This window comes from Phyllobates terribilis, unplaced genomic scaffold (assembly GCF_046119375.1).
Source record: "Phyllobates terribilis strain yellow unplaced genomic scaffold, ASM4611937v1 Scaffold_7__3_contigs__length_470593459, whole genome shotgun sequence".
Classification (NCBI taxonomy): domain Eukaryota; kingdom Metazoa; phylum Chordata; class Amphibia; order Anura; family Dendrobatidae; genus Phyllobates; species Phyllobates terribilis.
This window is the reverse complement of record NW_027362767.1, coordinates 263,332,976-263,347,470: the sequence shown is the minus strand read 5'-3', so window position 1 is coordinate 263,347,470 and position 14,495 is coordinate 263,332,976. Positions and strand designations below refer to the sequence as shown.

The 14,495-nt window shown below is 43.0% G+C and overlaps 1 protein-coding gene across 2 annotated transcripts in view; it reads right to left on the bottom strand.

Moving 5' to 3' along the window:
- The window catches only part of EXD3 (exonuclease 3'-5' domain containing 3), a 213,753-nt gene that overhangs the window by 196,805 nt on the left and 2,453 nt on the right, over positions 1-14,495 (bottom strand). The gene's annotated exons all lie outside the window — the stretch shown is intronic.

Genomic DNA, 14,495 nt, shown 5'->3' with positions numbered 1-14,495 from the left:
GGCCTTAACAAGAACTGTCCCTGTGTTCTTCCATTTCCTTACTATGTTCCTCACAGTGGAAACTCACAGGTTAAATCTCTGAGACAGCTTTTTGTATCCTTCCCCTGAACAACTATGTTGAATAATCTTTGTTTTCAGATCATTTGACAGTTGTTTTGAGGAGCCCATGATGCCACTCTTCAGAGGAGATTCAAACAGGAGAACAACTTGCAAGTGGCCACTTTAAGTAGCTTTTCTTATGATTGCATACACCTGGCTATGAAGTTCAAAGCTCAATGAGGTTACAAAACAAAAAAAAGTGCTTTAGTAAGTCAGTAAAAAGTAGGTAGGAGTATTTAAAACAAGAAAATGATAAGGGTGCCCATACTTATGAACCTGTCAAATTTTGTTTGAATGCAGATTGCACATTTTCTGTTAGTACAATAAACCTCATTTCAAGGCAGAAACATTACTGTGTCCAACAGTTATTACATATATCAAACTGAAATAGCTGTTGCAAAAACACCAATTTTTATAAAACATTAAGCTTAAGATTAATAGGGGTGCCCAAATTTTTTCATATAACTGTATGTATATATTTATTTATTTAAAAAAAATGGGAGTATGTAAGGGAATTGCTATTTACGCATATGCATTTAGCAAATATAAAAGAGCAGGTTCTGATGATATTTAACAAATTTTAATAATCCTGCCAAGACCCAGAACTCATACACTAGGGTCCTAATCCTACATCTGAGTGTATTTCCTACATTCATTAACCAGGCACCCCAACAGGTGAATCCTATCTGGGGTGTATACAGTCTACATGCAGCCCGGGACTGTAAGAGGTGCGTCAGACAGTTCATCAACAGTTCTGGGAATTGTAGTAAAATCTCACACGAACAATGGAAGAGAACGTAACACTGCCTGGAAAACTGAAGTCAATTCGGGTCAACTCTCCAGCAAGACAAATACTAGTGCAAAAACAAAACTAGGAAAAAAATGGTAGGAAAGTGACACCGGCCGGAGATTATTTTCAGCTTTTCCCAGACTTACAACACTGGAATTCCTATCTCCATGGACTTTTAAGTAAAAACAACTTTTTTGAACAAAGCGAAAAATAAAAAAAAGGAGCAAAATGTGCAGACACGTCCTTCTTAAAGGGCACAATGCCGACCGTACTGCTGGTGTTCCTTAAAGGGAACATTCACCTTTTCTATGTCAGGCAATAGCATCACTGGGGGTTTGTAGACTAAAATAAAAAGCTGCAGCATAAAGGTTAAGTGCCCCAAACCCCTCTGGAGCTACTTAGAGGCAACTTCAAGACAGCTCTTCCTAAAGGGCTCAACTGATGACGCACACAAGGTGGCAAGTCTCTGTATATCTAGGTGGATTTACCATTCAGGAACGTACAGCAGCGTGACCACTACTAAAGGGCATAAGAGACCATACAGTCACACAGCCTTTCAAGAAACAGAACAAGAAAGCACAAGAACACAGACTCCTCAAATAATTAATTTAATGACATTTTTCAAGTTTTAGGTCATTTAAGTGTAAAATGTTGCATAATAAGAGGTTTGGCAATTTTTGTATTTTACTTTTTGTCCTAATTTCTAACAATTTAAAGATCTCTGCTTACTGTCCAGTGATTACAGAAAAAAAAAAGTTACAATTCAGAGACTGAAAACCAGGAGAGATGTTAGGGCTTTATTACATCACCATTTCAGCTTCTCTTGGAAAAACTCCTGAAGTATAACTCTGAATTAGGCTATGACGCATCTTACGGTATAGGCATACAGCAGGGGTCGACAAAGTTGTTCAGACTCTAGGAGCCAGCCAAAAAATTTAGGAGCCAGAATTTTTTTTGTTGACAAACTGTACATATAGACCCCCTCACACACGGCGTCTCCTCGGGGAGCACGGCCTTTGTATGTACTTACACAGGTAGCGGGAGTTGAGAACGGGCCCCCGGCCACAGCGATCCTTCCCCCCCAGGGCCGGCTCCAGGTTTTTCTGGGCCCCGGGCGAAAGAGTCTCAGTGGGCCCTTTTAACACATACACGATTCATGATGCACAGATACGGCGGAGAAATAAATATATATAAATAAATATATATATTTATTACACATGGCCCAGCCTGCCCCCTCATCCTTCACATACGCAGACATATGGACACGCATACACGGTACGCAGACATATGCACGCACACACGGTACGCAGACATATGCGTGCGCACACACGGTACGCAGACATATGCGTGCGCACACACGGTACGCAGACATATGCGCGCGCACACACGGTACGCAGACATGCGCGCGCACACACGGTACGCAGACATGCGCGCGCACACACGGTACGCAGACATGCGCGAGCACACACGGTACGCAGACATATGCGCGCGCACACACGGTACGCAGACATATGCGCGCGCACACACGGTACGCAGACATATGCACGCGCACACACGGTACGCAGACATATGCACGCGCACACACGGTACGCAGACATATGCGTGCGCACACACGGTACGCAGACATATGCGCGCGCACACACGGTACGCAGACATGCGCGCGCACACACGGTACGCAGACATATGCGCGCGCACACACGGTACGCAGACATATGCGCGCGCACACACGGTACGCAGACATATGCGCGCGCACACGGTACGCAGACATATGCGCGCGCACACGGTACGCAGACATATGCACGCGCACACATGGTACGCAGACATATGCGCGCGCACACACGGTACGCAGACATATGCACGCGCACACGGTACGCAGACATATGCGCGCGCGCACACGGTACGCAGACATATGCAAGCACACACGGTACGCAGACATATGCGTGCGCACACACGGTACGCAGACATATGTACACATACAGACATACACATAGATAAAACAGACAAATATATATACACAGTCATATACACTGACATTCACATACATGCACTCACACAGACCCATTACTAATATTTTTAATATGGGGATTGGGGAAGCCTCACTCACCTGTCCCCGGTCCAGTGTCCTGTCCAGCAGCTCCTCGGGTATGGGGCAGTGCAGGGCCCCCGGCGTGTCACAGACTTCATGGCCCTGGAACATCAGAGGGGCCCACTTGCGGTCGGGTCCGGGCCCCTCCCGCCCATCTGTGCAGGACCTCCGCTCCGACGGTGTTTGATTGCCGGCACTCCCCCAGACATGGCCGCGCGCTGTGCGGCTGTGTCTGCTAGTAATGACGCGGCAGGAGCGACACACAAGCACAATTAAAGGTGCAGTGCCGTCGACCCTGCCGTGTCATTACTAGCAGACACAGCCGGACAGCGCGCGGCCATGTCTGGGGGAAGTGCCGGCAATCAAGCGTCCCTGAACAGGTGCCGAGGAAGCGGCCAGGGCCCCGACAGTGAGCACCAGGCAACATTTTCTAGGCGCCAGACAACATTTTCTAGGCGCCACTGGCGACCAGGCGTCTGGGTTTGTCGAGCCCTGGCATACAGTACAAGCTTTCCACAGAGGTATACCAGCCTGACAGAGGTCAACAGGTGACTTTTTGGGCCTGTCAGGTGGATGGAATACTATGTACAGTGCATTGTGAAAGTGTTTGGCACTTTTCAGTTTTTAATTTGTTAAAAAAGTTTAAAATATCCAATAAATTTCGTTCCACTTCACGATTGTGTCCCACTTGTCGTTGATTCTTCCCAAAAAAATTAGAATTGTATATCTTTATGTTTGAAGCCAGAAATGTGGCAAAAGTTAGAAAAGTTCAAGGGGGCCAAATACTTTCAACAATGCATTGTAGGTTCTTAGTGGGCACTTTGAGAGCTGTTCATGGCATACACATCAATTGTAGATCACTAATATGACGTTAGACGGACTTCTTGATACAACTGTATCCAGTCAATACAATGCTCTGTCTGAACTAACCATTAGCAACAAAGCTCATCCCTGTCCTGACAGTTTATTACAATGTATCAACGCAGGTAAATGTATCAGACTGTAGTCCACAAAAGGATTGTCTACACTGGATACAACTGTGACAAGTCTACAGCTGTAAGTAGCATTAGGCTGTATGCCCACGATGCAGATTTAATGCGTTTCCGCGGCATTTCCGCTGTGGAAACGCATTATAATCGCTTGTTAGGATGTCTATGTACCATGTTTCCCAATGATAATCCGCATGTGCTGTGTACATTTTACACGCCCAAATTGGTTGTGCTGCGGATTATTATTGCGGAAAAATCCGCAGCACAACCAATTTGGGCGTGATTTTGCAGTGAAATTGCGCCCATTGACTTGCATTGAACCGCATAAAATCTGCATGCATAGATTTATACATGCGGATTTTATGCAGTTCAATGCGCGGATTGTTCCCGGGTCTGGAGAAGAGGCAACTCTCATCCGACCCAGGTACCATCATACCCACAAGTAAAAAAAAAGAATTTATAAAGTAAAAAATAAAAAAAAATTATTCATACTCACCTGGTCTCTTCCCGGCGGCGATCCTCTCTCCTCGGCGGCCCGCGGTGTACTGGCAGGACCTGCGGTGACGTAATTTAATCAGCTGGTGGTCACGCGACCATCACCTGACCGCTGACGTCAGCAGTCGAGTGACCACCAGCTGATTAAATGACGTCACCGCAGGTCCTGCCAGTACACCGCGGGCCGCCGAGGAGAGAGGATCGCCGCCAGAAAGAGATCGGGGGCCGCCGGAGAGGTGAGTATAAGGTTTCTTTTTTCTTTTTAATTATTTTTTTTTTAGTATAGATGCACCATTTGAAAGCAGAACTCTCCTCATAAGTTGGTCACACAATATAAATCCATGCCAGTCGCATGGATTTATATTGTGTGACCAACTTATATTGTCAAGCCCTTTTCCAAATGCATTTGAGTGATGCTCAAAATCGCTTGGAAAACCGGTTGAAAAGAAGCATGCAAAAACTGCATGCATTTTTTCTGCCAGGGAGAGGAAAAAACGCTCAGGAAATTTCTGCTTCAAATCAGCATCGTGGGCACATACCCTTAGGTCTGCACAGGTTTTAAGCCTCTGGATGTAAATAAGAATGTTCCCAGTCATTAAAAGGGAACCTGTCATGTGAAAAAACGCAATTAACCTACAGATATGAGGGTTAGTTTGCAGGATTATAGCATTTTTTTATACATGACAGGTTCCAAAGAACTTAAAATGGCCAGGAACTGAACCACCAAGTGTTAGAAAAAGACAAAACTTTAATGTGCAATGATAAAGTTTTGATTTCCCTCTAATTAAAAGACACCAAATCCAGTAGGGCCATATTGGCTCTGATACAATGATCGGACGCTGGCTCCCAAGTTACTGTATACACATGCTGCCGCTGTATACACTTAGGACAACATACCTTAATCAGCAACATAATAATATATAGATGCGTCTAACTCCATCAACAAGATCTATGCATACACGATGCATCAGCACACTGCGACTAATGAATACATGAACTACAATATTGCTGCAAACATTAAACACATAAAGGTACTTAGTGTTTTGATCAGAGAGGGAAAAGCCATCCAACCACGTCAAGGGCTCAGCACCCTTATCCACCCATCCTTCCCACATAAGGCCAAGTACCTTCCTTTTTTTTTTTTTTGCAGCAATATTCGAGTCCATGAATTCATTAGCCGCAGTGTGCTGATGCATTGTGTATGTATATATTTGTGTATTGGCCACATAGTGTATTAGGGCACCTGTACATTAATTTAATACTAGAGGTGTGTGGCTTCATCAAAAAGATGTACAAAACAAATTTCCTTTCCTGACCCAATGTCAGAAATGCTCAGGGTCCCAGTCCTTGTGAGAGATGGGATAGTATCAGACATAAACTCATTGTGTTCAGCGGAGAGTCTTAAAACATCACAGATGGCTCGGAGCAATGATCCCCAGGGGTCCCCGCTACAGACTAAACAGTGGGAGATATTAAAAACAGAAAATAACTAAACAGACTACAGCCCCCACCTCCCCGCCTTGAAAGTCACAGACAGAGGACATTACAGAAGCTGCGTGTGAATACGCGCTGTGCAGCCTGGACGAGTACAATGCTAACCACTGTATCAGCAAAAGATGGGTAGTTAGGGTAGTGCCATGAAAGACAGATGGTAAAGGGCAGAAGATTGTATGTTCTTATTATTTTGTGCCAACTTTATTATTATTTGGCACTACACTTTTGCAGCAGCCTGCACAAGAGAAATTTACAGTCCAATTACAGGGCCATAGACTAGCACTCGGGCGCTTTGGTGTTGTCAGTGGACACTGTTTTTTTGTTTGTTTTTTTAAGGGAAGGAACATAGCCAAATTCTCCAGATAGGTTTCTTGGTAATGGTAAGGATCAGACCTGTCATATTTTTCTTAATTAACAACATGACAGAATCTGTTGAGGGTTCTCATTCTACACTTAAAAGACCCAAGGTTTCAACGTGACCAGATACAATATAGAGTTGGAACCCAAATTATAAGAAAGCCAACAGACTAACATGGCAGGATCTGATGAGAGTTGTAGCTCTACACTTACTCAAGGGACCTTAGGTATTAAAGTGGCAGGATCTGATGAAAGTTCTAGTTGTAAAGTAAAAGAATCTGCTGAAATTTCTGGCCTTCTATTACTTGGTATCAAAAAGATCTGATGAGATTTTCATTTCTACATCTTCCTCAAATCTGAAAACACTGAAAATGTCATCACGAATATATCTGCTTAAAGTTCTAGTTGTATTCTCATCTCAAGAAATCTTTTAGCAAAAATTGAAGGATCTGGTAAGAAGTATAGTTTTACATTTACGGAAGACACCACAATGAACGTGTAAGGAACTGCTGAGACCTCTGGTTTTAGATCTATTTAAGGCCCCTAAAGGCATCTGCATAACAGTCAGTTTCAGGCTATGTGCCCACGTTGCATTTCTGAAGCAGAAAATTTCTGCTGCATAAATGCAAGTCCTCTCCCGGAAAAACGCATGCGGAATTCCGCACGCGTTTATCACGCATTTATCGCGCGTTTATCACGCGTTTTCCACATGCGGAATTGCCTTGCGTTTTTTATGCATTGGACAAAGGCAATTCCGCTTGCGGAAACGCAAAATTAAATGACATGCTGCGGATTTTTGAACGCGGCATAAACGCTGCGGAAAAATCCGCAGCATGTGCATAGAACTTGCGGAATCCCATTGGGGAACATGGGGTGCGGATATACATGCGTTTTTCAAGCGTTTACGCTGCGGAAATTCCGCAGCATATACGCTTGAAAAATGCTACGTGGGCACACAGCCTTAGGCTAGATTCATACATTCAGTATTTGGTCAGTATCAGTATTTATAAGATAAAAATTAGGAGTGGGTGAAAAATGCAGAAGTGGTGACCGGTTGCTATTAAGTTATGTTCACACATGTTGGGTTTTTCAGCGTTTTTTGCTGCAGATTTTTATGCAATTTTTCAGCTGCGTCTAGCAGTACCAGCAAAGTCTATGAGAAACCAGAATTCTCTGTTCACACATCATGTTTTTTTTTAGTTGTTGTGTATTTTGTGCCTTGGTTGGGTTATTGGAAAATAAAACATGTCACTTTTTTCAGTGTTTTTTCAGCCTTTTTTCACCCATAAGAAGTAACGCGTGGTGAAAAAAACGCTGAAAAAACGCACCAAAATTTGCATAAGGGTTTTTGATGGCAAAATAGAAAGGGTTTTTTTTTGTTTTTTTTTCTTCACAGAAGTTTGTGTAATAAAAACCAACATGTGTGAACATAGTCTTACACTTTTCCTCTGATTGTTTCACTCCTGATTTTAACTTACAAGTACTGATGTAAAACACTGAACGTATCCTTAGGCTGGGGTCATACGAGTGTATATTAAAGAAAAAAATAAAATAAAATAAAATGGGTCCCATTCTCATCCAGAAAAGTGGGACGATATTTTTCTCACTTGTCATCAGGGCTGTGGAGTCGGTAAGCCAAACCTCCGACTCCAACTACGACTCCACGACTCTGACTCCCTCATACATGGCTGATGTTTAAGTGATAAATCTACTGTAGGACAGATTCATCTCAGCTAAAAGTCTAGACCCTTAGATCAGGAACAGGACATTTCATAACTTTCCCAAATTCTTATGAAAAAATATTCCCCACAAACTGCATTGAACTACTGTACCCAATTTATTATACATTTTAGGAGTTGTCGTTGGTCCATTTTATACCAACTCAGATTCCGACACCAAACCCACAGCCGTGCTTGTCATCCGTGTTACTAGTTACAGTCTCACATGTTACAGAATTCTAATGTATCTGTAAAAATTGGATGCCACTCTGATGGTCCGTACGGCATCAGATTTTTTTCTCGCACAGAACCAATTTCGGAGTCAAATCTCAGCATGCTGCAAATTGTTACTCACGCAGAATACAGCTGAGAACAAAAATGCAGATCTGCACTGCCTCATAGAATAAGATTGGTCCGAGTACAATCCCTTTTTTTTTTTTTAAATCGGATTGCAGTTGTCTGATTTATATGCTTGGGTGAGCGAGCTCTTACATTTACACATCAACAAGGATGACACTGTTGAGACCTCTGGTTCGTGAAAAATAAAGTATCAACATATTATTAACTGCAGAGACTTCTAGATCTACATCTATTCACGACAACTCCAAGGACCTGATGACATTTTTGAGTAGTAGATCTAGATCTCAATATATCTCCTGGATCCATACATTCCTTAATCAAGAATCTGCAAAACCCCTAGTGCATGCCCTCATCATCTTCCGCCTCAACTACTGCAACCTCCTGCTCTGTGGTCTCCCCTCTAACACTCTCGCACCCCTCCAATCTATCCTAAACTCAGCTGCCTGACTAATCCACCTGTCCCCTTGCTATTTCCGGCCTCTCCTCTCTGTCAATCCCTCCACTGGCTCCCCATTGCCCAGAGACTCCAGTTCAAAACCCTAACCATGACATACAAAGCCATCCACAACCTGTCTCCTCCATACATCTGTGACCTAGTCTCCCGGTACATACCTGCACGCAACCTCCAATCCTCACAAGATCTCCTTCTCTACTCCCCTCTTAGATCCTCTTCCCACAATTGCATACAAGAACTCTCTACCCCAACATATCAGACTCTCGCCTACTGTGGAAACTTTCAAAAGGAACATGAAGACCCACCTCTTCCGACAATCCTACAACCTGCAGTGACCCTCGCTCCACCATATCGCTCCACAACCAGCTCTGCCCTCTCCTACTGTATCCTCACCCATCCCCTGTAGATTGTGAGCCCTCACGGGCAGGGTCCTCTCTCCTCCTGTACCAGTCGCTGACTCGTTTGGTTCATGATTATTGTACTTGTTTTTTATTATGTATACCCTTTTTCACATGTAAAGCGCCATGGAATAAATGGTGCTATAATAATAATACTTGAGAAACCTAAAAGATCAATTTGATGCGCCCTGAGGCCTAAGATATAAACACGCAAGAACTGCTGAGGGTTATAGTCCTCCTACATCTAATCCAAAGAACTGCCATCAACATGGAAGAATCTGTTGAGAGTTATAGTTCAAGACGAACAGTGGAGACCTAAGATACCAATATGACACCTCTTCTGGAGTTTCTAGTCCTCAAAGAGACAGAAGATATCAATAAGAAAAAGCCTGCTAACACTTCTAGTTCTACATGAACCCAAGAGGCCCCAAGTTGACTAACTCTGGTTTAAAGCACAACAATAAAAATGACTGGAGTCAGGGGACTGTACTCTGTATGAGGAGTTGTCTTGAGTCCATCCAACTGTGCATGACCCCTCCACATTACAAGTCCAATAAGTCAAAAAACAAATTCCTTCAGGGGAGCGAATTGGGCCCCCTCCTCCAGTCCCAACATTTACAGGCACTTACAGATTGTATCTTTCTCTGGAAGACAAGAGAGCTGTTTTGGTGAACTCACGACTCCCCACAGGGGGATATGTCTAGATCAATCCCATAAATCAGACAAAAAGAGATCTGCGGTTGGCGAAGAAAAAAAGCATTTGCAGAAGAGCAAAAACCACACACACACACACACACACACACACACACACACACACACACACACACACACACACACACACACACACACACACACACACACACACAGCACGGAATTTAGATTAACCCCCGCAAAATCACCCTGGCTTCAAGGAAAAAGGGGTCCTGCTTCAGCCATGATCTGGGAAGGGGAAGTCAGGCTTTAATTAACTATCAAGATGAGACATGAGGCAGTAATGAGAAAAACAAACAAGAAAAGAAGTGATTTGTGGTCGCATAAGAGGAAAAAGAGAAAAACCACAGGCACAACTAAACGAAGGTCTCACATCTGAAGGCCTCTGCCGCCTGATCCAAATCTCACCTTTATTCACATAAACCTTACTTATATCAGGAAAAGTTTGGCAACTTTCTCTTAGATGTTCTCTGTTGCAATTGCTTATTTTTAAGATTTCTGCTTGTTGTGAACGAATAGAAATATTCTTGTATACATTCAAAGGCTAAAATCCCATTCCAATCTAATCCTGCTCACAAAGATTCACTGCAGATTATGGTTAAATGGGATATTCTTCATCAGAATTCTGCAAGCACTATAGGTACAAGAACTTCCTTTCTCCCACTTACCAGCATGCATTACTCCTGCAGTTGTCCAATGCCTTGCCTGTACGGAACGTAAAACAGACAGAGAGGAGAGCAAAAGCATAGTTGTAGGGAACCTCCACTTCTGGCAAAAGGGAAAAAGGCCCACCCTACCCCTTCTGACACAGGTGAAAAAGGCCTGCCCCCCACTACTGGCAAATAAGCTACCCTTCTCTTCCTGTAACCCATCTGTCACGATTCTTCCTATCAGAGGGTCTGGGTGCAGTGAATGACAGTTCTGGTGTTCAATCTAGGCCAGAGGCAAGCTGAGTATGCTGATGGACAGCTCAGCCATCCAATCGGATGTTGGAGCGTGCTGAGCTGTCAGTGTCAGGAGTGACAGTTTAGCCGTCCAATCAGTGCCAGGGTGTGTCAGGGCTTCATCCATGTGTCGCGTGTCCAGAGTAATTACCTGGCTATGTAGCCAGCTCTCTGCCTTTGATCATGAGGTATGTGTTTGCTCTGTGCTCCTCGTCTGGTATTCTGATCTTTGCTGCTCAACCTAGGATTTGTCTTGAACATCTGTCCGCCTAGCCCTTTTGTCGTGATCCGCTACCTTCTTGGAATATTGACCCCGGACTGTTTCCTGACCACGCCTTTGTCTCATCCCTCTGTCTCTGATGTTCTCTCTTGGCATTTGACCTCTGAATGCTTGAGTACCAAGCCTCACGGCTTATCCGAATAGTGACTAGCGTCACACCATCTTGGTGTCTCTACTGCTAAGGGCAGGTTATATACATGGCATTTAACAGTGAGGGAGCCAGCTCATGTGCTTTACTTTGACAGAATTTCTCAGAGGTCATTTTTAACTTAAGAGATTTACAGATTAGATATTTGTCACAATATCTATTAAATGAGATCAAATTGTCTGAAAATACAGGGTCTACTGAGATCCTTACCACCACTTGGTGGTTTCATCTTGGATTCATTGCAGATTTTCTACAAAATCAATATAATCAGCCTGAATTCCAAAAAAAAAAAAAAAAAAGAGACTTCACAGATGTAGCAAACATGCAGTGCTCAGCATGCTGGGCTAGGGCTGGCTGGGAGATGTAGTTTTTATCAGCTTGCGTCAAAGGATGTAATATCCCTCTTGTAGTTTTTTACTATTTAAATTCTATCAGCTGCCAGACAGTATTATCTATGTATGAAATTTTGGCCTTTACATTGCTGGGTTTGGGCTGCCAGTACATGATGGACAATGTATATTTGTATCAGCTGGAAAGTCACAGGTGGAAGGTGAAGCAAAGATCCTGATAATAGTAACACAAAGTATATAAAAAAGTAAAAAAAAAAAAAATCTAAGCTGATTAAAATGTATATAAGTGACAGAAAAGGGATTAAATGTTTTTTCTAATTATTAATCTTTTGGAGCGCCCAGCTCCCCTGCCTCCTGCTTGTCGGGGGGTAGTGCGCTCCTGATGACTGACTGTTTGGGCTGGAGGCATGGCTGAACCCTCTCTAGCATCGGAGGAGTGCAGTGGGACTGAAATTATCTGGATCAAGCGTCAGAGCAGCGCTTCCAAACTGCATTGAAAAGAGCTTGCAAGCACACGCTCCTTGCCCAGAAAACTGCCCAGCTCTGATAGAATACAGAGGTGGTAGGCAACGCGAAGTAAACTACAGAATTAAAAATCCCTCTGTCATTGAGAGTGTAGAGGATTTTTAATAAGAGGTAAATTGCAAAGTTTCTTGTGTTTACAAGCATTTTGCCATTTTACCAAGTTATTAAGATGAGACAAAGCCTTTACATCTGACTGGCCAAACTGTGCCCATTCAATGACGAGCAGCATTTATGACTATGATTAATTCTGCGTACCAACATTTCACATTCATTTCTTTACCGGATGATACCAGAAAATAATCTATAAAAACTATTTGTCTGCAGATTCTCCACCCGGGAGACAATGAAAAATGAACACAGATCAGATATCACAGTGAAGTATCTGGACGGAAAAATAGTTTCCTTTTGAGTTATCTCATCCCAAAAGACAGTCGCTGGCGAGAAACAAAGTCTTTACGCAGATTGAGGTAATTGCTGCACAGGACGCCGCCATGTCACATTCCAATGCCGTAACAGACAATTACAGATACACTGCAGCGAGGGAATGGATAATATGACGATACGGGGGTTAAATGCAGAGGCGACTGCAGTAAGTGCTGTAATGAGAGCAATAAAATTACTTGGAAAGTGCTCAGGGGAAAAAGGAAAATCATCCAGGAGCATCTGGTTATTTGTGCTTAGAAACAGTGCCCCCTCCCTTGGTCATGGTTGTGTTCGGTATTACACTATTGCTCAATTTGAGTGCTTCTAATCATGTACCCAAATAAAAAAATAATTATGACATTTTGCAACATACACCATACAGGGTTATCAGTCATCTCCATGTGAACATGGACACTATAGAAGATACAATATCATAAGTGGTGCCGTTACCCACAGCAATCAGTTATGTTTCAGCTTTCATCCAAAAATGAGCGTTTTAATCGGATTGGACAACTACTCCAATCTTCCTTTGCTTGATACATCATTGGTGTTTCTACCCCAAAGTTGTGATACCTAGTGTACATTAGCTGTTACGAAAGCCTGTGGAATGCTGGGACTTGTGGTTTTGCAGTCTAGACAGATTTATGATGGAAACCACTGACCTATACATGTACAGACATCTACAGATGTTTCTAGGCCAAGAAGTTTTATAGTCAACTACAATTACCTAAGATGAACGAATATTGAAATCTAGAAGTGCGAGTACCAGCAGTGGACTGGGCGCACTGTATACAGCACGACGTTGATCACAATATTGTCAGGCCTATGCTGCCCTCTAGTGACAAATACAAAAACAGCATCCTGAACAAATGCTGAATACAGCAAACACCAATTGTATAAATAAAATGTGACAAGAATATTTTCTTTATACAACAATAACCCTTACTATAAACCTGCTTGTATACTAATATAATAACACATGGAATGTAACACAGGTAAATCCAATGAGAAGAGAGGTCTGGACCTGAGCTGTCTCCTCTGGAGAAATGCAATAAATGAGCAAGATGCAGTTCTCTTACACTGCGCTAATTTTTGGCAAGTGAGGACAATGCAAATAGGCATGCCAAAAACCTACATAGCAAAGCAAAAATGATAGGATGGGGTGTCACTATACAAGTATTTGGCTTTTTTGTACTCCAGTCACAGCTATAGCTGCATTTACAGTTTTTCTGTTGGCTCCCAGGAGAGGTGTAGTAGGCTTTGAACTTGAAAGCTGCAAAGCACATGTCCTGCTGCTGTGCATTGTGGGAGATGGAGAGGTCACAGTAAGAATTGTGCACCAGATGTAGAAGAAAGACTATAAGAACTCTAATAACACACGGCAGCATCGGGCACTATGGGGTCTGCACAATTCTGAGTGAGCGGCACCGAACAAACCCTTCAAGTGCCAAGCGACACAGCCAAGATGCCAGGGATAACAGGATAAGAACATACGTGTCTGAATTAATATGCAAAAGAACACCCAAGTACAACAGACTTCCAACAGTCCGGTATTTCTCACAATCTGGTCTCCCCTATATCACATGTATACACCAGAAGATCCAGTGTCTGTGAAGGGTGTTTTTAGGGCACCATTGATTTACATAACTGAAATGCATGCACACTAATTTCCTGAAAGAATTGTCCAGAACTTAAAAAAAATATCAAACAGCACGGAATGTATTAAAATACTTATACTCTCCCCTTAAAGGGCTATTCCCGTCTTCATAGATGGCATTTGTTGGATAGCACATGTAAAAACAAACACTTTTGCAATTTACGGCTTATTAAAATTTTCAGCCATTCTTTAGTTATTAACACTTTTCTTTTGTTTA